Consider the following 23,727-nt stretch of genomic DNA (forward strand, 5'->3'; position numbering starts at 1 on the left):
TTGCTTTGTTCAATACTGAAATATTTCTGGCCACCTTATGTTGTACATTTGTAATATGAGGTTTCCAGCTCATATTTTCATCTATTGATCCTGATCCTGGTATGAAAGTGCAGAGGAGACTCAAAATCTTTGCTGCTAGTGTCTGTACTACTGAATAAGAGTAAAAGAAGCTCCTTGTTCAGTAAGTTTTAGCTGTAAAAGAATGTGACTGTTGGAAGGGCTAAGCGTGACTGATGAAAAGGTGCTAAGCTTGTCACATTCGTGCTTGGTTTTATGAAATTATTCATGAAACATGCTGGTCTCGGACAGCTCGCTTGCTGTCAACATTTGCCCATTTAAATACTTGCGGTTTTAGCATTGTTAGAGTCCTCTATTCCTGAAATAGCACCCACATAGTCACTTTGGGATTTGTATTACCCAATATTCATTCATTCCTTTTCTACTGCTTTTCCTCATGAAGGTCACAGGGGTTGCTGGAGCCTATCCCAGCTGTCTTTGGGAGAGAGGCGGGGTACACCCTGGACTGGTGGCCAGCCAATCACAGGGCACATATAGACAAACAACCATTCACACTCACATTCATACCTATGGACAATTTGGAGCGGCCAATTAACCTAGCGTGTTTTTGGAATGTGGGAGGAAACCGGAGTACCCGGAGAAAACCCACGGGGAGAACATGCAAACTCCACACAGAGATGGCCGAGGGTGGAATTGAACCCTGGTCTCCGAGCTGTGAGGTCTGCGCACTGACCACTCAACCGCCGTGCAGCCTATTACCCAATATAATGGAAATAAATAATTCTCAGACAAGCAACATATACTACATTCACACAGGAGCTGCTGTCTGCCACAACTCACACCAGTCACTTGCACTCTCCACAGTGCTAACAGTGCTAATTCGAGATAGCTGATCTCCCCCACGTCGCTTCCCAGGCCCTGCTAATGGTGTTGTGAAAAATGGTTTACATTTGATCAAGTGATCATGCTAATATAGTAAGTCAAGACTGGTAGCATTTTTGTTGTTCGATATTCTGCATCCATGTTAGTGCACGCCTAAGTGCCTGTGGCATGACACACTCACTAATGCTAAAACAACAGTATTTGTGCCAATGCGTTTTCATGAGCTTTTTAAGTATAAAAATCATTTGTGAAAGTGAAAAGTTGATCATTCAAAAATTCATGGGGAAGTTCAGACATTTCATCTACTTTGACTTTGAGCATGAACTGATGATGTCTGCTGGGAGAGGCCAAAAGTCTTCTAAGACAACCCGAATCCACCATCCATCACTTTTCAACAGCACTTCTCCTGTTTGAAATGATAGTGACACTAGAGCCTATCCTAGCTGACTGGGGGCCAGAAGCTGGACTGGTTAGTTACTCACAGGGCTCATTATGTGTACTATGGTACACATTATGTCATTGGATGGTCATATCACCTCCTACTTCGGTACGGGACAAAAAATTACAAAATGTAAAAATAAAAAAAAAACTGTATTATGGAAAGCAGGAAGTGAACAAATGTAACAGTTACTGATTGTAAAAGTACCAGATGGAGGGGTAGGATTTAATAAGCTTTGCTTCTTCCTACTCCTTTTGGACATGTGGAACTGGGAACTGATTATGGGATGCACTCAATTGTAATCTGATGCATGTTCAAATGAAATAAAACCATTACCATTACCATTACCATTACCATTACCATTACCATTACCATTACCATTACCATTACCATTACCAGTACCAGTACCATTATTACCATTACCATTACAGGGCTCAACAATAACGATGTACCGATGGCCCGGGGCAAGTTAAAACCAAATTGGGGCAAGTAAATCCAATCAGTGATATTCCCGTGGGGCAAGTGCACTTTGGCATGCCATACTGCCAAGAGTTTTTTTAAAAGCGGTTCTTGTTGGGTGTTGGTAAAACACGGACTGCGTAATTCCGGTGGTAATTTGCAAACCAATCCTTGCAAATCTTGAAATGGACCAATCAGAATAGTTTATTTAGACCGCGGTCCGTAGTCCATAGTCCGCGTTTTACCCACACCCGTTCTTGTTGGCGATCAACCAATCAGCGATGGTTTGACTATGAAAACATCTATCATGGCGTCCCTGCCAACATGGTCTAATTCTTCAACAACTTGTGAAGGAAAACAGCAAAAAGTGATGAACCAGTGCCTCCTAAACAAGTATTTTATTAGCGGCAGCAAATCAAATGATGGCACAGGTGAGTGAATCACATTGCTGTGACAATTTGAAGTGGTCACAATGAAACACCACCGATTAGATCCAATACCAAGTGCTGATTTTGCACAAGCTACAAAATCTAGCGCTTCCATTTCTCTGTGGATTTTTCTCACCTTTGCTTCACAAATTATTGTTTGACCATTGAGCATTTTTTTCTGGATTAAAAACACTTTAGTAGTACACAAATGTGTCTATTCAATAATGTTTCATTGTGGTGCACAACTTCTAAAAGGCAAAGTGCCTAGAAGTCTCTTGACAATCCAGATTTCCATGCAACGTCATGATCTATGTAGGAAAACAACCACAAGAAATGATCATCATTTCATCTTTATGAGATTCTCATGTGATGCCACAAAAATGAGATGATATCATTTTGGCAGTCTTTTCATTTTACTTGGAGCAAGTTGGGGCAAGTGGTTCTCCCCTTAAGGATTCCCCATGGGCAAGTCATTTTGGTTTTTAATGTAGAGCCCTGCCATTACCATTACCAAATAAACCAACATTTCACCCTCCCATTCATGCTGAGGGACAATATGGATTCTCACTTGAAGACCATACATTGGATTGTGGGAGGGGGTATTTAGACACCCATACAAGCACAGGGAGAAAATGCACAGCACACAGAAAAGCTCCACATCTGACATTCTATACATTCCCATAGTGAATGCATCGCACCTGAAGCTAAAGCGGCTGGCATCGAACCAGACTGTCAATTAGGCGTGTCAAGAAGCTGTTCTCCTTCCTATTACAGCTGAATCGGTGTGGTGTTGGAGCTCATTGGTTCCATCTGGTCTCCATCTGTGATGAGAGAGGCTGACAGGAGGCGGACTCCTGACGTACGCATGTATCTTAAACACGTCCTTGTCTTGCAAACCCTTTGCAGCTGTCTTTTGGATCTCATCGGTGTCCCAAGTGGTTCACCAGCTGAAACAAAGCCGACCTGCTTGTGCCGTTTTTACAACCGTCTGACTCAGTGGACAGATTTCCATTCAAACAACTCCTCAACTTCCTGATGGAGGGCTGTGGCTCACGGCGTGTGTGACGTCTTCATCCATTCATGGTGACCAAATTGAAAGAAATGACTGTCGTCAAGTGCTGATTTCAACACCCGCATGCTGTTTTTCCACTACATCGCACATCATTTTGACACTTCTAGCCCTCAGGTGTCCTATATGAATATTTCAACATTTTTATGACTTAGATCTGTCAGCTGCAATTACTCAATGGCCATTCATTTTAACCACACTCACTTTTCAAGTACACCAAGAGAGTGTTTTGTAAATCGGTGCCTTAGATCTATGAGCCACAGGATGAGTCTCGGTCTATATATTGCTTGGTTCCAATCCACTAAACATCCCAACCCACACAAATTCCGTGGGAGGCTCCGACATCAATTGCAGAATGTCATAAAATAAGAATGTTTTGTGCCCACCGAGCTTTAATGTTGAGATTCAACCTCTGACCTTTATGATTTAAGCAGTAAGCATGACTTCATTCTCATGGTGCGGGACATGTGATGTCATTTCCATGAACCTTTCTGAAAGATCCCAGTGTGTCATAGGGAGCCTTATTTTAAACAGTCACAAATAATATTCAACAAGGAACACTTTTAAAATGTGTCTTATTTATAATTTATAGCACTGGAAAAGGCTCCTGTGTAAAAGAGTGTCTTTACACAGATGATTGTTTTCTGTGCTGTTTGGCTGACTCAGTACAATATGCTGCGGGCAATCTACAATTTTTTCCCATGCTCTTGAAAGATGCACTTGCCAACCGACGTTTCTCCAATAATGCCAGCCAGAAAAACACCATGCATTACTTTAAAGAGATATTGATTTTAAGAGGCTAGAACTCTCTACTCTGGATTAGAAGTATCGGTATTTGGCTTGATGAATCATTTTCATTACAACTTCATGTCAGACTTGATTTTGCACTGGTGGAAACAATTAGGACTTCTTTTGATCACTCCCAGATCTTCATGATAAAATCAGTCATGCTGCTTCTTCACTCGCTTGGCCCGACACTCACTCTACCCGTGGATGATGCTATCGCATCCGGAACACATGAAACGCACGGATTGGCCAAAGTCCCTCAGATTTAGACGTTTTACACTTTAAGCACCAAAGTTGCAAAATTGGGACAAGAAACATTTGGTAAATTTCACAAGCCCGTCACTGCAAATATGGGGCTTCATGTAGTGACTGCTTACTTACTACTACTACTACTGTAACTACAGTCTGGGCAACATTTGTGGTCATGTTTCTATGCAAACTGTTTTCAAAAGTGAGTTTATAGTATAAACAGTCTACAAGCAGCATTATATCCATGCTACAACCTTTTCAAATAGTAATGGTAATGGGAATGGGAATGGGAATGGGAATGGTAATGGTTTTATTTCATTTGAACATGCATCAGATTCCAATTGAGTGCATCCCATAATCAGTTCCCAGTTCCACATGTCCAAAAGGAGTAGGAAGAAGCATATTAAATCCTACCCCTCCATCTGGTACTTTTACAATCAGTAACTGTTACATTTGTTCACTTCCTGCTTTCCATAAAGAGTTTAAGGGGTTTTTTTTGTTTGTTTGTTTTAATAATGTACCTCAAAGTACGAGGTGATGTGGAATGTGGAAACTGAACATTTATTTTAAACTGTAGCAGCAAAAAGGTTAACAATGCAAATTTCATGATCAGAAAAATGTATTTCAATACAGTTGGACCACGTTTATTGCGATTAATCAATTCTAGACCCAACCAAGTGAATTTCCACCAAGTAGGATTCAGTTAATTAATCAATCTTCTTCTTCTTTGTCTTTGGGCTTTTCCCTTCAGGGGTCGCCACAGCAAATAAACCTCCTCTTCCATCCAACCCTTCTTCTGCATCTGTCTCTCTCACACCAACTACCCTCATGTCCTCCTTCACTACATCCATAAACCTCCTCTTTGGTCTTCCTCTATGCCTCCTACCTGGCAGCATCCTTCTACCAATATATTCACTATCTCTCCTCTGGACATGTCCCAACCATCTCAGTCTGGCCGATAACTGACTTTATCTCCAAGGCCTCTAACATGTAATGTCCCTCTGATGTACTCCTTCCTGATCCTATCCATCCTGGTCACTCCCAATGAGAACCTCAGCATCCTCATCTCTGCTACCTCCAGTTCTTCTTCCTGTCTTTTCCTCAGTGGCACTGTCTCTAGACCAAACAACATGGCTGGTCTCCCCACAGTTTTGTATAATTTCGGTATTAATCAATCAATTTATTTCAATATTCTCTCATGGCACTTTACACATGAAGGTCACATTCAGAAATGAAAACAGAGAACCAACTGAAATTGCACATGAGCAAGCACTTGGTGAAAGAAACTTAACAGAACCCAGGCTCTGGGGGGAGGCTGTCTGTCTCGACCGGTTGGGTTTAGATATAAAAACAGAGTAGAGGGATGGATGGTATATCAAGCTAGAAGTCTTCGCCCAAGGATCATAGAGGAGTGTCTTTAATACAGATCAGCGTATCAGGGGTCAGTTCTAACTATTTGCTTTAGCAAAGAGGTAGAAGTTTAGAGTTGACTTTTAAAAAAGAACAGGGTGCCTGCCCCCTGGATTAATTGGGGGAGATGGTTCCACAACAGAGGAGCCTGATAACTAAATGCTCTACCTCCCATTCTAGAGTAGCGAGTAATTGTAAATTCTGGGAGTACATGGTTCTACCGGGTTGATGGGGTTCTTGGAGCTCTTAGATGCAAGAAGGAGAATTTAAAACTAAACTGTACAGATAATTGTACAGGTAACCAGTCCAGTGAGGCTAATACGGGTGAGATGTGGTCTTTTGTTCTGGTTCTGGTTAAAGGGTACCAATTATGCTTTGTCTACTTTTCTGACCCATAAATGTAGCTAGAATGTTGTATTCTTGTGTTAAACCATGCCAAAGTTTCAGATAATGACTAAGTTAGGGATGGCCGAACACTCCGTTTCAGAGGGTTTTTTTCTAGCACTGTGGCTGCCCGGGTGCAAGCTGGACAAGCTGTTTGCTGTACAAACTGAGCGGGACCAATCACAAAGGAGTGTTCATGCCCAGAGGCGGGCCGTGGTTGGAATAAATTAAAATAGAATGTTTTAGAAATCTAAGGAAATACAGACGGAATAGGTGCGGATTCTGGAAGATCTCGAAAGCTTTCTGTGTGGGTTATCGTGTTAGCTGCTCCATAGGACTAAATTCATAGGTCAGAAAATGAGCATAATAGGTCGTCTTTAAGGCTTTAATAATCCAACCTGGAGGTCAAAAGAGCATGAACAGGTTTTTCTGCATCTGATAGTGCAAGAACATTCATGTTTTCATACAAGGAAGAATGCCGTTGTTGACACTTGTCGTATTTGGGAACTAAAGGGAAGGTCCTGATCGAAGACGACACCAAAACCTGACTGTACTGTGCAGGACCATATAAGGTAGTAATATGTGCAATCTTGTCTCTCAGGCGCTGGGAACAATGGACTATGATTTCAGTCTTATCTGAGTTTAACTCGTATGTTCAGAAATAATTATTCTCATCGTGCCAAGATAGAAAGGTTGTTAGGTAAGACTTAACACTTGGAAAGTTAGAACTTATCTTAAAAGGGGTCACATTTGGAGTCTGTTAACTAAAGACGAGGCGGATAACTATGGCTACCTAGCTACAGTCAGATAGACAGTGGAGTCAGGCAAAATGTGTAAACAAGATGGTAGAATAGCCAAATTTTAATGCAAGTTAAAAGAGGGCCATCAACAGGTTTAGACTGTGACAAGCTGTCGTCACTTGACTAAAACTTTTACAGATTATTTTTCATTCTCAACCCGATAAAGGATGGCCCTTGTCAACTCAATACGGGACTACATCTGGTTGCAGATGTGCAAGAAGATGAAAAAATATACTTTAGTCACAAAATGCCAACTCGTTGCTGTCTGGCGCCTTGGCACCACCCGCTCAGCAGTTTGACTCCATCCACTCAGTCCTGGGTTCATTAGTAAACCCAGTAAAGGGGTTCAAGTGTGAGCGTTCACTCATACTCAAAAGTTATCAAGTGTTCTCTTGATAGCTGATAGAGATTTGAAAACATAGACTCCGGTTTCCTCCCACATTCCAAAAACATGCTAGGTTAATTGGCCACTCCAAATTGTCCATAGGTATGAATGTGAGTGTGAATGGTTGTTTGTCTATATGTGCCCTGTGATTGGCTGGCCACCAGTCCAGGGTGTACCCCCCCCCCCCTCCCGAAGACAGCTGGGATAGGCTCCAGCACCCCCCCATGACCCTCGTGAGGATAAGCAGTAGAAAATGAATGAAAGAATGGATGAATATTGGAGAATCCGGCTTTGTTCACAAAACAGCTTTATGTGGTGAGCGAGTGACCATGAGGTAGGACTTTAGCTCCCCAAAAACAACAAAAATTGTGATTGCTGCCTTAAAAAAAAAAAAAAAAAAGAAACAGAGGTGAATATTTTAGTGTTTGACGCTGCGGTGCATTACTGTTCTGATGCCAGTTATAATGATCCTACAAAGTCAAACTCAAAATGAAAGAGTTTTATTTTCCCTTTTTTATTGATTTTTTTTTTTTCACACAAGACAGTTCCATTCCTGAAACAGAAGTAAAATGAATGACCTCCTTACATTTATCCCTACCTTATTATAATGTTGTCCCAGGCTAGTCTGGGATCTCCTTGTAACAGCGCACAGAATCCATGACCCCTCCAGCATCCAATAATTGACATTACAGACATTACATTTGGAGCTCTTAATACATACTAAAATACGTATATCACCATTTATTTTTCTATTCATTAAATACAGAAAAAAAATTGAAATAGCTGCCTTACTATAGCTTAGATTCATACACTTACATACATACAATTCATACACATTTCATGAAAAAGTCAATCAGCCGCCAATCACTCTGGACACTCGGCAAAGCATCACATGTGGACTAAAGTTGTAAACATGGAATAAGGCCCTTTTAAATAATAGAACAGGTGCATGTAAAAACTTGATATAAAAACTATAGAACTATAAAAACTATTTGCAGATTTTTTTTTGTTAGAGTTTCCTTTTTTTTGTATAAATCATGCTGCTACTCTGAATGTCATTTTAATTGCCCCCTTGGGAATAAAGTCCAGGGAGTGGATGGACAGTTCCCAGTCTGAGTTACAGGGACTCCCACTCAAAAGTTATGTGTACACATCAAGTGTTCTCTTGATAGCCGATAGAGACATTTGAAAACATATTTACAGCAAGAGGAAGACGAGTGATAATATGGTGATGATGTCAATGGGATATTAGGTTAAAGTAGCATTTGGTTAATGTCCAAAAGACGTGAGATGGCAACATGCTGGTACCTAAGCTTTCACAATGAAGTGTGATTATCATTGCCCTTTCGACTAAAAACATACTCCATCACCTTCACATTCATCTTCCTCAGCAAGGGAGTTGTCATCTTGTGTGTTCGAGGTTATGTCATGTCATGCTTTGCTTCGGAATGCCACAGTAGATGCTGGATTTCATATTTTCCTCAATGAACCACAGCGGTCAAGCAACCACAAACCATCGTAAGACCGCTAGTTTCATTTCTATAGTATCATCCATGAACGAGATATACTGAGCATATACTGTACATGTGCTGTGGTTTGATCATGTGGCGGACATTTGAGCCACACGGGGGCGTCAGCACAGACACTCACCTACAGAGGGCGCCCGTCTGCTATCCTGACTTGATGAGTGCTGAACACAAATACAGTGCATCCGGAAAGTATTCACAGCGCTTCACTTTTTCCACATTTTGTCATGTTACAGCCTCATTCCAAACTGTATTAAATTAATCTCTTACCTCAAAATTCTACACAAAATACTCCATTATGACAATGTGAAAAAAGTTTTTTTTGACATGTTTTTAATTTATTAAAAATAGAAAACAAAGAAATCACATTTACATAAGTATTCACAGCCTTTGCCATGAAGCTCAAAATTGAGCTCAGGTGCATCTTTTTTCCACTGATCATCCTTGAGATCTTTCTACAGCTTAATTGGAGTCCACCTGCAGTAAATTCAGTTGATTGGACATGATTTGGAAATATAATAACTGTCTATATAAGGTCCCACAGTTGACTGTGCATGTCAGAGCACAAACACCAAGCATGAAGTCAAAAGAACTGTCTGTAGACCTGCGAGACAGGATTGTCTTGAGGCACAAATCTGGGGAAGGATACAGAAACATTTCTGCTGCTTTGAAGGTCCCAATGAGCACAGTGGCCTCCATTATTCGTACATGGAAGACGTTTGGAACCACCAGGACTCTTCCTAGAGCTGGCCGGCCTTCTAAACTGAGCGATCGGGGAAGAAGGGCCTTAGTCAGGGAGGTGACCAAGGCCCCGATGGTCACTCTGTCAGAGCTCCAGCGTTCCTCTGTGGAGAGAGGAGAGCCTTCCAGAAGGACAACCATCTCTGCAGCAATCCACCAATCAGGCCTGTATGGTAGAGTGGCCAGACGAAAGCCACTCCTTAGTAAAAGGAACATGGCAGCCCGTCTGGAATTTGCCAAAAAGCACCTGAATGACTCTCAGACCATGAGAAACAAAATTCTCTGGTCTGATGAGACAAAGATTGAACTCTTTGGTGTGAATGCCAGGCGCCATGTTTGGAGGAAACCAGGCACTGCTCATCACCAGGCCAATACCATCCCTACAGTGAAGCATGGTGGTGGCAGCATCATGCTGTGGGGATGTTTTTCAGCAGCAGGAACTGGCAGACTAGTCAGGATAGAAGGAAAAATGAATATATAATAGAGATATATAGAGATATCCTGGATGAAAACCTGCTCCAGAGCGCTCTTGACCTCAGTAGACTGGTCATGTACCTTGACCATATAGACAGTAGACATTAGCACACAGCCAAGATCTCAAAAGATTGGCTTCAGAACCACTCCGTGAATGTCCTGGAGTGGCCCAGCCAGAGTCCAGACTTGAATCCGATCGAACATCTCTGGAGAGATCTGAAAATGGCTGTGCACAGACGTCTCCCATCCAACCTGATGGAGCTTGAGACTTATTGCAAAGCAGAATGGGCAAAACTGCCTAAAGATAGGTGTGCTAAACTTGTGGGATCATATTCAAAAAGACTTGAGGCTGTAATTGCTGCCAAAGGTGGATCAACAAAGTATTAAGCAAAGGCTGTGAATACTTACAGTGAAGAAAATAAGTATTTGAACACCCTGCTATTTTGCTATTTCTCCCACTTAGAAATCATGGAGGGGTCTGAAATTTTCATCGTAGGTGCATGTCCACTGTGAGAGAGATAAACTAAAAAGAAAAATCCAGAAATCACAATGCATGATTTTTTAACAATTTATTTGTGTGATACAGCTGCTAATAAGTATTTGAACACCTGAGAAAATGAATGTTAACATTTGGTACAGTAGCCTTTGTTTGCTATTACAGAGGTCAAACGTTTCCTGTAGTTTTTCACCAGGTTTGCACACACTGCAGGAGGGATCTTGGCCCACTCCTCCACACAGATCTTCTCTAGATCAGTCAGGTTTCTGGGCTGTCGCTGAGAAACACGGAGTTTGAGCTCCCTCCAAAGATTTTCGATTGGGTTCAGGTCTGGAGACTGGCTGGGCCATGCTAGAACCTTGATATGCTTCTTACGGAGCCACTCCTTGGTTTTCCTGGCTGTGTGCTTCGGGTCGTTGTCGTGTTGGAAGACCCAGCCACGACCCATCTTCAATGCTCTGACAGAGGGAAGGAGGTTGTTCCCCAAAATCTCACAATACACGGCCCCAGTCATCCTCTCTTTAATGCAGTGCACTCGTCCTGTCCCATGTGCAGAAAAACACCCCCAAAGCATGATGCTACCACCCCCATGCTTCACAGTAGGGATGGTGTTCTTCGGATTGTACTCTTCATTCTTCTTCCTCCAAACACGCTTATTGGAATTATGACCAAAAAGTTCTATTTTGGTCTCATCTGACCATAAAACTTTCTCCCATGACTCCTCTGTATCATCCAAATGGTCATATGCAAACTTAAGACGGGCCTTGACATGTGCTGGTTTAAGCAGGGGAACCTTTCGTGCCATGCATGATTTCACATCATGACGTCTTAGTGTATTACCTACAGTAACCTTGGAAACGGTGGTCCCAGCTCTTTTCAGGTCATTGACCAAGTCCTGTCGTGTAGTTCTGGGCTGATTCCTCACCTTTCTTAGAATCATTGAGACCCCACGAGGTGATATCTTGCATGGGGCTCCACTCCGATTGAGATTGACCGTCATGTTTAGCTTCTTCCATTTTCTAATGATAGCTCCAACAGTGGACCTTTTTTCACCAAGCTGCTTGGTAATTGCTCCGTAGCCCTTTCCAGCCTTGTGGAGGTGTACAATTTTGTCTCTGGTGTCTTTGGACAGCTCTTTGGTCTTCGCCATGTTACAAGTTAAAGTCTTACTGATTGTATGGGGTGGACAGGTGTCTTTATGCAGCTAACGACCTCAAACAGGTGCATCTGATTCAGGATGATACATGGAGTGCAGGTGGACTTCTAATGGGCAGACTAACAGGTCTTTCAGGGTCAGAATTCTAGATGATACACAGGTGTTCAAATACTTATTTGCAGCTGTATCACACAAATAAATTGTTAAAAAATCATGCATTGTGATTTCTGGATTTTTCTTTTTAGTTTATCTCTCTCACAGTGGACATGCACCTACGATGGAAATTTCAGACCCCTCCATGATTTCTAAGTGGGAGAAATAGCAAAATAGCAGGGTGTTCAAATACTTATTTTCTTCACTGTATGTAAATGTGATTTTTTTTGTTTTCTATTTTTTATAAATTCAAAACATGTCAAAAAAACCTTTTTTCACATTGTCATAATGGAGTATTTTGTGTAGAATTTTGAGGTAAGAGATTAATTTAATACAGTTTGGAATGAGGCTGTAACATGACAAAATGTAGAAAAAGTAAAGCGCTGTGAATACTTTCTGGATGCACTGTAGACCCAGGTATGAATGTGAGTGTCAATGGTTCTTTTTTTACATGTGCCCTGTGATTGGCTGGCGACAAGTCCAGGGTGTACCCCGCCTCTCGCCCAAAGAGAGCTGGGATAGGCTCCAGCATACCCGCAACCACAGTGATAAGCGGCATAGAAAATGGATGGATGAAGTCTAAAGGTGACTATAGGGGTGTTATCTCATGTCTAGGGGGCTCTAATAATGGTACAAATGACATTTAGACCATTTAGACCAGTGATTTTCAACCACTGTGCCGCGACACACTCGTGTACCCTGAGAAACCATCAGGTGTGCCGTGAGGAATTATCCAATATCACTTTTTATAATTAACATTTATTAATCATTATTTGCAAATATTATGTCAATAGGCATTATGTCAATAGTATACATGGACCCAAATATTCCAATTGCATTTGGTTTATTTACTCAAACGGAAAGAATTGAACAGGGGTGGAATATTCCTTTAACCAATCCGATTGAGGTATCTTGTACCCGCTCAAACGGAAATTTGTCAGGGTGCCTTCTTCTTCGTGGTGTTTTTCTTCTTCTGTTGTTTATTGGTGGTTGGCAAGCAGCTTTCGTGTGCATTACCGCCATCTGTGGCACAGAATCTAAACCCTTCTATACGCCATTCACAAGTCCAGTTTTATTAAAAAAGAAAATATATATCAATATAAAACATGTCCTGAGTTTAATTATAAAATATTAGCAAAATTGAATTTGGTCTTTTCCTGTTTAAATTGATCCCGGGTGACGTAACACGCAGATCCAGACGTTCTTCAGTTTTAAAAATGGAGGCCAGCAATCAGCACTGGACTACTAAGCAAAGTTTGTTTTTGATTCAAACTAAATTCCAAGACTGGACAGATGAAAAACTGGCAATACGGAGTTATTCCATCAAGTGAAAGAAAAACTTGGGGAAGCCGGTATCACGTGATGTTGATGTTTACGTTTTACTGGGCATGCCCTATTGACTATTCTGTTTGATTTTCACGGCGCATGTAGATAAGAGATTGGAATATTCCTTTCCATGGATACCATTGTTTCCCGAAAGGTCATTGGGAAAGAGAAAAAGTGGTGATGTAAAGACGTGGCTACTGTGGAGTGTCTGTGGTGTAAAGACTGGCAGAGCAATGTAATATTGGTCCGTGTGGCAACACCTACCTTGTTCCTCCCATAGACTTATTGATGCACGTGTGAGGTCGTGGTGACATTTTGTAACATTTTTGGTTAGTGGTGTGCCACAAGATTTTTCCAATGTAAAAAACGTGCCGTGGCCCAAAAAAGGTTGAAAATCACTGATTTAGATCATAACGCCTGAAGGTGGATACTGCAGCCAAACCAATTGAGAACTGTTCTCCAATATTTGCAAGAAAAGTGGCCTTGAAACGGGTCCTGGGACTATGACTGTTCAAGCTGTGAAAATCGTTGCCATGTGTGCACAACAAATGCATTATCAATGAGTACTCTTTTACTGTACTATTATCGGCCAGGACAACTTTGTACTGCTGATGGATAGTCCACATTTGTGTATTCTATGCTTTATTGTCCTATTTATCATTGTATTGATTTTTACATACCATTTTTTGCATATCAGAACTTTTTTTGTACAGCATGCATTCATTTAGAGCTGACCTGAGCTCTCTGACATTTTATCATTGCCAATGAAACTGTGCACTTTTTGCTTATTTGACCCTGCAAATGATGGAAGTCGTATAAAAGTCAGGCTGGGTGGATCTGAGTAGCCACCAGCTTTTCACATAGGAATGTGAGCTTAGTCAAAAATGTCCATTGTTATTCTCATTTTCCCTTTACTGTCTCTCTATTGGACCTCCATGGACCCCAGATCCATGCTCACAGCCCCTTGGCACCACCGACCTTGTATAATCCATCCATGATGGAAGCACCCGAGGGGCTGCACTGCTTCTCCAACAGACACGATTTTTTGTACGTGAATTCTTACCAATATTATGGGTGGTAGGTTCTAATGCTGGGTCCCGTTGGACATCACTGTCAAGGTCTCTGACCATCAATATTGCTAACATGTGTTTAAAGGGTTTCAGTGGTAAATTGGTACTTTTATTTGTGTTGTCCAGTTAAAGTAAAGTTAAATAGCTTGTGAAGGCAATTAGTACATTGGCAGCTCACTGTATTTTTAGTGGTGCTGTAAATAAAATGTACGACTCTGTTCAAGCCTGCAGTCACTAAACTTTGCGTACACTGTGCAAACATGGAGTCAGCCAACTGAGCTGACTTTGGAACTGTGGCCAACTTTTAGTATGAGGCAAGAAACAATGAAAGATTGGAAGCTGTTTAGTAATAATCAAATGAATTTCTAATGTGTTTGCAGTCTTCGGAAAGGAACGGCAACGGCATCGTGTCAGCTATGGGAGGTTGAGCTAAGCCCACACAGATGTCTGCTACAGGCAAGATTACGCCGATCAATACAACACTGGCATGGAAACAACTCATTGAATAGAATTGAAAATAAATATCATATATTTTTTATCATTGTTTTCTCCGGGTACTCCGGTTTCCTCCCACATTCCAAAAACATGCTAGGTTAATTGGCCACTCCAAATTGTCCATAGGTATGAATGTGAGTGTGAATGGTTGTTTGTCTATATGTGCCCTGTGATTGGCTGGCCACCAGTCCAGGGTGTACCACGCCTCTCTTGATCACCCACCTCCTCATCAACAGTTGAGTGTGGAGAGTACTGTACTGCACGTAGTGTATTCTCTGTACACTCAGAGGATGCATCCCAATTCCACTCATTAGCCCTTAGCTTAGCACTTACTCCGAGGTTTCGCACATTCACAAGAATTGAGTGAAAATCCAAATTTGTTTACCTCCAACCTGCCATGTGAGCACCATGAGGTCGATGTGATTGGATTGCTGATCGTGAAAAGAAATACAAACACAGGCGCTGCTGTCATCCCCAAGCAATAATAATGAGATGGGAAAAGAAAAAGTGTGACGATATCCCTGGCGTCCCTCCTCCACTTCCAGGTTTCTTCCAACGCCAGAAGGAGCAGAGTATTGTTGTCTTTGGTGTTTGTGTGCACAAACATGCCATACTCAGCAAATGCAAACTGCGGCCTTATTAAGAGGGCTGCTCATGCCGTCCACGTCCCCTCTGTCTTGCCGGGAATCGATGGACCGTGTGGCAGCGAGGGCTGAACTGGGCGGGGCAGACAACTCTTAGATCAGTAGAAGGGCAATTTCTATTGATCTGGCAAAATCATTAGAGACAGATGCAATCCATTCACAACTCTGGCAATCTCTGGATCCTCCACTGGGCTCTGACCTACATTATGACGACAAGTAAACACAACTTCAGAGAACATGTCTTCAGGCTCTTCCTACAGCCGCCATTTCTATCGCTTCCATTTCTGTCCCAGAATCACCCGCCGTTGAAAGGGGGATCATCCACCCCGACGCTGTTAATAAAAGTCAGGAAAATCCCCTCTAATGCAATCCAAATTCATTAAAAAGTGTTTATGTATTTCTTTTTTCGCTTTGGGCCATTTTTCCCCAGCTCGGTGGTGGTTTCCGGCAATTAGTGTTTGCATATTTTGTGTTTCCCACTGTTGCAATTTTGTGCAAGAGTCATCGCCTCTACATTAGGGGATAATCAGCATTTGTCTTGAAGCGTAAAAAAAACCTTTTTTAGGTTTTCACGGTGGTTTGTTTGGAAAGAGGCATTACCAAGCTTGGGCGGAGTTTAAATGTATTTAACACTTTAATGCTCCCGTTTGAGTAATATCGGCTTCTTTTCACTTTCTTTTCAAGGGTGGCTGTGGAGACACACAATGGCTAAGCAGACCTTGTGGGTGCTTTGAATAAATGTGTTTCTGTGACAAACTATTTCCAAAACAATAAAAGCTGAAGCTTTTTCAGCACAGTTTCACACAATCAAAAACAATTCTAGAAGACTAGCAGCAATTCCACCTGGAATAGAACCAACATTCTAGAGCTTGTTACGTGCAGCTTCCGTCAATTGAGCGGCACCCAGATTTGGTGGGATAATGATGCCTGTCAGTCTTGTTGTTCAGCTGTCGACTGTACGTTATACGTTACTTGTCCCAAGGTATTCATTGATGCATGGTGAGCGCGTCGTTATTTTGCCTTCTTTCAGTGCTTCTTTTTTTAGCGCAGCCAAATTGAGATGCCAACATTCTTTCATTGTTTTTTTTTTTTTGACATGAGCAGCAGTGAACATGCGTACATTTGGATATCAGACAAGATCCAATTACAGACACACATCCGTCCTAATGATATCTATATAAAATAATACTAGGAGAAAAAAGGGTCAGCACGTCCTGCATACTTTGTCGATAATATTCATGCACTATTCATTGAGAAAGTAACAAAGTGTGTAATGTGAATACATCCACAACTTTATTTATAGACACAGCAGTCCGTAATACTGCACATTTTTGGGGCAATTCTTCTTCTTTCTCTTTGGGCTTTTCCCTTCAGGGGTCGCCACAGCAAATCAATCTCCTCCATTCAACCCCGTCTTCTGCACTACATCCATAAACCTCCTCTTTGGTCTTCCTCTACGCCTCCTGCCTGGCAGCATCCTTCTACCAATATATTCACTATCTTTCCTCTGGACATGACCCAACCACCTCAGTCTGGTCGATAACTGACTTTATCTCCAAGGCCTCTAACGTGTAATGTACTTGTTCCTGATCCTATCCATCCTGGTCACTCCCACTGAGAACCTCAGCATCCTCATCTCTGCTACCTCCAGTTCTGCTTCCTGTCTTTTCCTCAGTGGTACTGTCTCTAGACCAAACAACATGGCTGGTCTCCCCACAGTTTTGTATACCTTTCCTTTCATTTTAGCTGAAACTCTTCTATCACACATCACACCTGACACTTTTCTCCACCCGTTCCATCCTGCCTGCACACGCTTCTTCACCTCCTTTTCACAATCTCCATTGTTCTGAACTGTTGACCAGAAGTACTTAACATTCTCCACCTTCTGTATCTCTTCTCCCTGTAACCTCACTCTTCCACTTGGGTCCCCCTCATTCACACACATATACACACATATTCACACACAAAATGTGATTTTTGCTGACAAACAAATAACCTCATCATTAAAATGCATTAACTTTATAAAATAAAATAATAACATAAAATAAAACATTAATAATCGCCATGTATGTGATTGAGTATACTGTCATAGGAACAGTATTGAGTGGTATTGTGAATGACAAAAATTTTATACAATCATTTTAAATTACTTATTTTTATCACTCAGGTAGGCATACAATCTAGAATAACATAGAATCGGTAAGTAGTTTTGAGTTCAGATTTTAATCTAGTTTAGGTTTCATTTTTTTTCATTTTATTTTATTTATTTTCATTCATTTATAGGTCCAAAGGGATGACAAGTCAAATCTCATACCGGTCATACATTTTCAGAAATTGGGATTAGATAGATGCTCGTCTGATTTCTGAGCACTGCTGAGGGTTATTGGAGGCTTGACAGGCACCAAATCCCCAAACTGATCAGTGCTCATTGCACTGTTGAACTTCCATATCACACTGAGAATTACTTTTTTCCCCTGAATTCCCACAGTCCCACTTGTCACCCCACTGCCCCTCTACATCCACTCCATAGACACATATTACCAAGATGTTTAAAATACTATTAGATTCATGGGGTACTATAGTCTTTTTTTTAATGAACCAACTCATGATTCCCAAATTGTGGAGAGAGGAAATCTGCATTCAGGCCAAAACACAGTGGATGAATATATGGGCTGCACGGCGGTCGAGTGGTTAGCATGCAGACCTCACAGCTATTCAATTCCACCCATGCCCATCTCTGTGTGGAGTTTGCATGTTCTCCCCGTGCATGCGTGGGTTTTCTCCGGGTACTCCGGTTTCCTCCCACATTCCAAAAACATGCTAGGTTAATTGGCCACTCCAAATTGTCCATAGGTATGAATGTGAGTGTGAATGGTTGTTTGTCTATATGTGCCCTGTGATTGGCTGGCCACCAGTCCAGGGTGTACCCCGCCTCTCGCCCCAAGACAGCTGGGATGGGCCCCCCCCCCCCCCCCCCGCACACACACAGCTCACCACAGCTTTATGTGGTGAGCGAGTGACCATGAGGTAGGACTTTAGCTCCCCAAAAACAAAAAAAATTGAGATTGCTGCCTTAAAAAAAAAATAGAAACACAGGTGAATATTTTAGTGTTTGACGCTGCGGTGCATTACTGTTCTGATGTCAGTTATAATGATCCTAAAAAGTCAAACTCAAAATGAAAGAGTTTTATTTTCCCATTTTTATTGGATTTTTTCCATTCCTGAAACAGAAGTAAAATGAATGACCTCCTTACATTTATCCCTACCTTATTATAATGTTGTCCCAGGCTAGTCTGGGATCTCCTTGTAACAGCGCACAGAATCCATGACCCCTCCAGCATCCAATAATTGACATTACAGACATTACATTTGGAGCTCTTAATACATACTAATATACGTATATCACCATTTATTTTTCTATTCATTAAATACAAAAAAAAATGAAATTGCTGCCTTACTATAGCTTAGATTCATACACTTACATACATACAATTCATACACATTTCATGAAAAAGTCAATCAGCCGCCAATCACTCTGGACACTCGGCAAAGCATCACACGTGGACTAAAGTTGTAAACATAGAATAAGGCCCCTTTAAATAATAGAACAGGTGCATGTAAAAACTTGATATAAAAACTATTTGCAGATTTTTTTAGAGTTTCCTTTTTTTTGTATAAATCATGCTGCTACTCTGAATGTCATTTTAATTGCCCCCTTGGGAATAAAGTCCAGGGAGTGGATGGACAGTTCCCAGTCTGAGTTACAGTGAGAGAGGCAAGGTAGACTCACAAGGCTGTCATATAGTAGTGGCAATTCAACAAAGGAATAAGACAATTCGACTGAACATTTTTTGTGGACGGTGAGAGGAGGTCTGAGGAGAACCCACAAAGTACAGTGGGAGCATGCAAACCTCCCACAGACAGAGCCACACAGATTCAAACCCGGAAAATTCTGCTGTCTTCCAGGCAATCTCTACTGCAACAAAACATTAGCAAAGTGGACACAGAGGAGCTGTCAGCTTCCTCCAACAGATAAAATCCTGGGTCCCATCCTGCCTTCAGCAGAGGCAGTCCGATGTCATACCTGAACATACTGGCAGTTTTAGCTGGGGGCCACAGGACCAATTGCCCAGGGTGGTAATTCCCTGGTGGGCACCGCAAAGATGCGGGGGAAAAACATTCATATTTATGTCTGCTCGGTACTTATTTGGTACCCTCTGCAGGCGGGATACCGCCGCCCCAATATTGCTCATACGAAGTTGATCGAACCATACCGAGTCAAACATAAACTTTATTACTATTATTAATATTCAAATTTGAGGGCTGCACGGCGGTCTAGTGGTTAGTGCGCAGACCTCACAGCTAGGAGACCAGGGTTCAATTCCACCCTCGGCCATTATGTGTGGAGTTTGCATGTTCTCCGTGCATGCATAGGTTTCCTCCCACATTCCAAAAACATGCTAGGTTAATTGGCCACTCCAAATTGTCCATAGGTATGAATGTGAGTGTGAATGGTTGTTTGTCTATATGTGCCCTGTGATTGGCTGGCCACCAGTCCAGGGTGGACCCTGCCTTTCGCCCAGGGACGACCCTCGTGAGGAAAATGCGGTAGAGAATGAATGAATGAATGAATATTCAAATTTAGTAAGCTGGGATAGGCTCCAGCATACCCCAGCGACCCTAATGAGGATAAAGGTAATAATAAATGGATGGATGGATGATTGTATGACATGATGCTATAACACTGAGCTGTGCGGATGCTAAAGCATCAGTAAGATGAACAACACAGGCTTCTAGAGCATAATAGCTTCGGCTCCCTTTGCTGTCGTCTGATCTTCACTTTTATCCTATGTTATCATTTCCTAGCTCACTGCTGTTAACACCTGAGCCTCCGCACCTCCTGTGAAGACTCCTGTTGTGATTTCAATTTGTTACCATACATTTACACACCTCATTTTCAGCTTCAATGCATAGTGAACACATTTTTGGCAACCGACAGAAAGTGTCTCGTTTTTTTTATGCAGGGAGCCTTGATTCCTAAAATAGCTAACTTATCTTAAATACCGACGTACAGCAAGGATGACACATCGTTTTTTATGTTTAAATGAATGCTTTGATTGGTTGTTTTTTTTTTTTTAAATGTCAATTGGATGCAAGTTTTAAATAGTCATGAATATGTTATATGAATATTAAAATGTTGTGCAAGTTTGTTTTTTAATGAAAAAAACCCTGATAAGTAACAGGCATAATTAAGTTGTTTAGACAGCAATTTTATAAACTTTTCATCTCCGTTTGAGAGAACTACATCATGTGCAGTTAAAACAATAAGTATGTAGTGTTTCACATGTAGTTATTTTTTTTCAAAATAAGTATAGCAGTGCTGCACGGCAGTCGAGTGGTTAGCGCACAGACCTCACAGCTAGGAGATCAGGGTTCAATCCCACCCTCGGCCATCTCTGTGTGGAGTTTGCATGTTCTCCCCGTGCATGCGTGGGTTTTCTCCAGGTACTCCAAAAACATGCCAGGTTAATTGGCCACTCCAAATTGTCCATAGGTATGAATGTGAGTGTGAATGGTTGTTTGTCTATATGTGCCCTGTGATTGGCTGGCCACCAGTCCAGGGTGTACCCCGCCCGAAGACAGCTGGGATAGGCTCCAGCAACCCCTGTGACCCTCGTGAGGTAGAAAATGAATGAATGTAGTATAGCAGATGGGTGAATGGTGATCGGCCAAAAAGTTAGCTACTTTGTTTGCAATATATAAATCTGCCTGACAATTTGAGACCAACCAAGGTTTGTAGCTTTTATACAAGACTGCAGTGCATTTAAATTTGATATTGTTTGAAATCGTCTTATCGTGTGATACATCCCAAATATATTGTGAAATATGCTATGGTCCATATCACCCAACACTATTCACCAAAAGACAAAAGACATCCCTTCCGGACGTTTTAGAGGATTCTGACACAAAAAATATTGGGCTCTAATTTCGTAGACCAGGCAGAGTTGGCGCGGTGTAGGCGCAGCGCAAGGCAAGTGCGCCGCGCGTATAGCGCGCCAACTGGGTGTGGCCAGCGCGATTGGGGGGCAAGCCATTTATTTAGGGGGGACGTTGACCCCCAGTGAAGAACTGGCCCCGGTTGGCATCATACTTTCAGCTGCTATCAGTTTGAGTAGCCATTATGCGTGACGTCTTTGAACAGACATCAGATGTGATGGGACAATTCATACTAAAATGCACTAATACACTAAATAGTGGCTGCTGTGATTGTTCAGTCCACTGAAATCTGCCTGACACTCTGAAAAACCTACCTGTGAGGTTTTGGTGACGTGTGCGCACTGTGCACCCGTCAGCCAATTTATCACTGTGCAGGGTGGTAATGGTAATGGTAATGGTAATGGTAATGGTAATGGTAATGGTAATGGTAATGGTAATGGTAATGGTAATGGTAATGGTTTTATTTCATTTGAACATGCATCAGATTCCAATTGAGTGCATCCCATAATCAGTTCCCAGTTCCACATGTCCAAAAGGAGTAGGAAGAAGCAAAGCTTATTAAATCCTACCCCTCTATCTGGTATTTTTACAATCAGTAACGGTTACATTTGTTCACTTCCTGCTTTCCATAATATAGTTGTTTTGATTTTTTTTTAATAATGCACCTCGTACCTCGTAGGAGGTGATATGAGCATCCAATGCCATAATGGGTACCACACGTGCACGTGTGAAAATTTCCCTTCAGTGCATAACCATCACCATCAACCATGCACGCGACACTCCTCCATGCTTTTCCACTTACTCACGGCTGTAGAGCGCATCAATACACGGGAAAGGCGACCCTCTTATCAAATGTACTTCTGCCACCTTGGGCCACCATTGGAAACCGAAACAGGAAGTCATTGTCCCTCATCTCTGTCACTTGTCCGTGTCATCATCAACGGTTGACTCTGTAATTCTTTGCTAAGTAACACACGGGTATACCACAAATCTCTGGAAGTTGTCCGGCTGTCCTGAGGCGTATTTTCCAGTTGATCTGGGATAGGTGCAAAAAAAGGTTTCTACCACTGCAGGGTTTGTTAGCGCCAGCAACCCTTTGTTTGTTGCGAACCAGTCAGTTGGAGCGCCGTCCTCCTCGAAAACGCTTATTCATCGATGGTAGCACTGTGTGCCACAGTGTGAGCAGAAACACTCCATTTCAGTCGGCACGGCTTCTGGATCTTCATTTGTCCGTAGAATCTCACAAGGTCTGTGTTGGTAGATGTCAACATTACCCAGAGGGCATAGTGCTCTAGGGGAAATACATTTAGACGTTTTTTTTAGATGGCTTTGTAGGCGAAATGGAGATTCTCCTTCCTCTTGTGTTAGGGTCGGCACCGACCCGTTTTACATTTGAATGCATAAAAAGAATCCCATAACATTTGTTTATTGCATCAAGGCTTTTTGACTTTGTCAGGAAACTCTATTTCAACAAAATGAAACCCAAAAAATAATTTTTACTAAATTTTAAAATCATCTGGTTGAAATGATGACCACTGTATTGTTAGGGTCATAATAATATGACTATAAAGCAATATTTTGAGCCAAAACTGAAATCATAAGTGTACAATTAGCCAACACAATGACAACCAGCTCCTCTTCTCATCATGGAAGCTTCAGGTGATTCTCATTTTGACCGCTTTTCCAGTATACCAGCAGAAAAACAAGGTCCAGACATGTGAGGTGAATTCACTCATTTCACTGATGGCTGATTTCACATTTACAATTTGGATCATGGAAAGAATGGCAAGAAGTACAGTGAACCAAGATCTGGACCACATTGGACAGACCAGCATAGCCATTGAGATGATCAGGAGGACAATGTGGACTATGATCCAGAAGACACAGATGATGCGAGTCAGATGAAGAGGTTGCTGGTGGTGAAGCTGTTCTATATCCCTCAGTAATAGCCAGATAACAAAAGAACCTTCAATTTATGAATATGATTCTTTTGAGGTTCATTTGACCATTTTTGGAAATTGAAATGGAGGGGTATAGTGACAAAAAAGGCCTCCATGTCCACACCAAAAGTATTAAAACCAACATTTTCATGGATGAGGAAGCCGAAGAAGGTAACCAAGACATGAGAAGCAATTTTGATGGTAACTTATCGTTTTTAGTGTATTTTATAGCTGATTTAATACATGGGTCAAAACCCACCCGTTAACATAAGAGATGATACCAGAAAACTAACACAAGAGGAAGGTTAAGTGAATTATTGCAGTTTGTCATGTGTGTTCTTGTCTCACATGAATCTTGGGGTGGATGAGTATTTTTTTTAAAAGTGCAGTTTTTCTTTCC

General features: G+C 41.7%; 1 protein-coding gene across 2 annotated transcripts in view; it reads right to left on the minus strand.

The window, feature by feature from the left end:
* The window catches only part of tspan4a (tetraspanin 4a), a 192,308-nt gene that overhangs the window by 132,231 nt on the left and 36,350 nt on the right, over positions 1-23,727 (minus strand). The window lies entirely within an intron of this gene.

The sequence above is a fragment of the Doryrhamphus excisus genome, linkage group LG11, assembly GCF_037039965.1.
Source record: "Doryrhamphus excisus strain RoL-2023G ecotype Guam linkage group LG11, RoL_Dexc_Guam_v1.1, whole genome shotgun sequence".
Lineage (NCBI taxonomy): Eukaryota > Metazoa > Chordata > Actinopteri > Syngnathiformes > Syngnathidae > Doryrhamphus > Doryrhamphus excisus.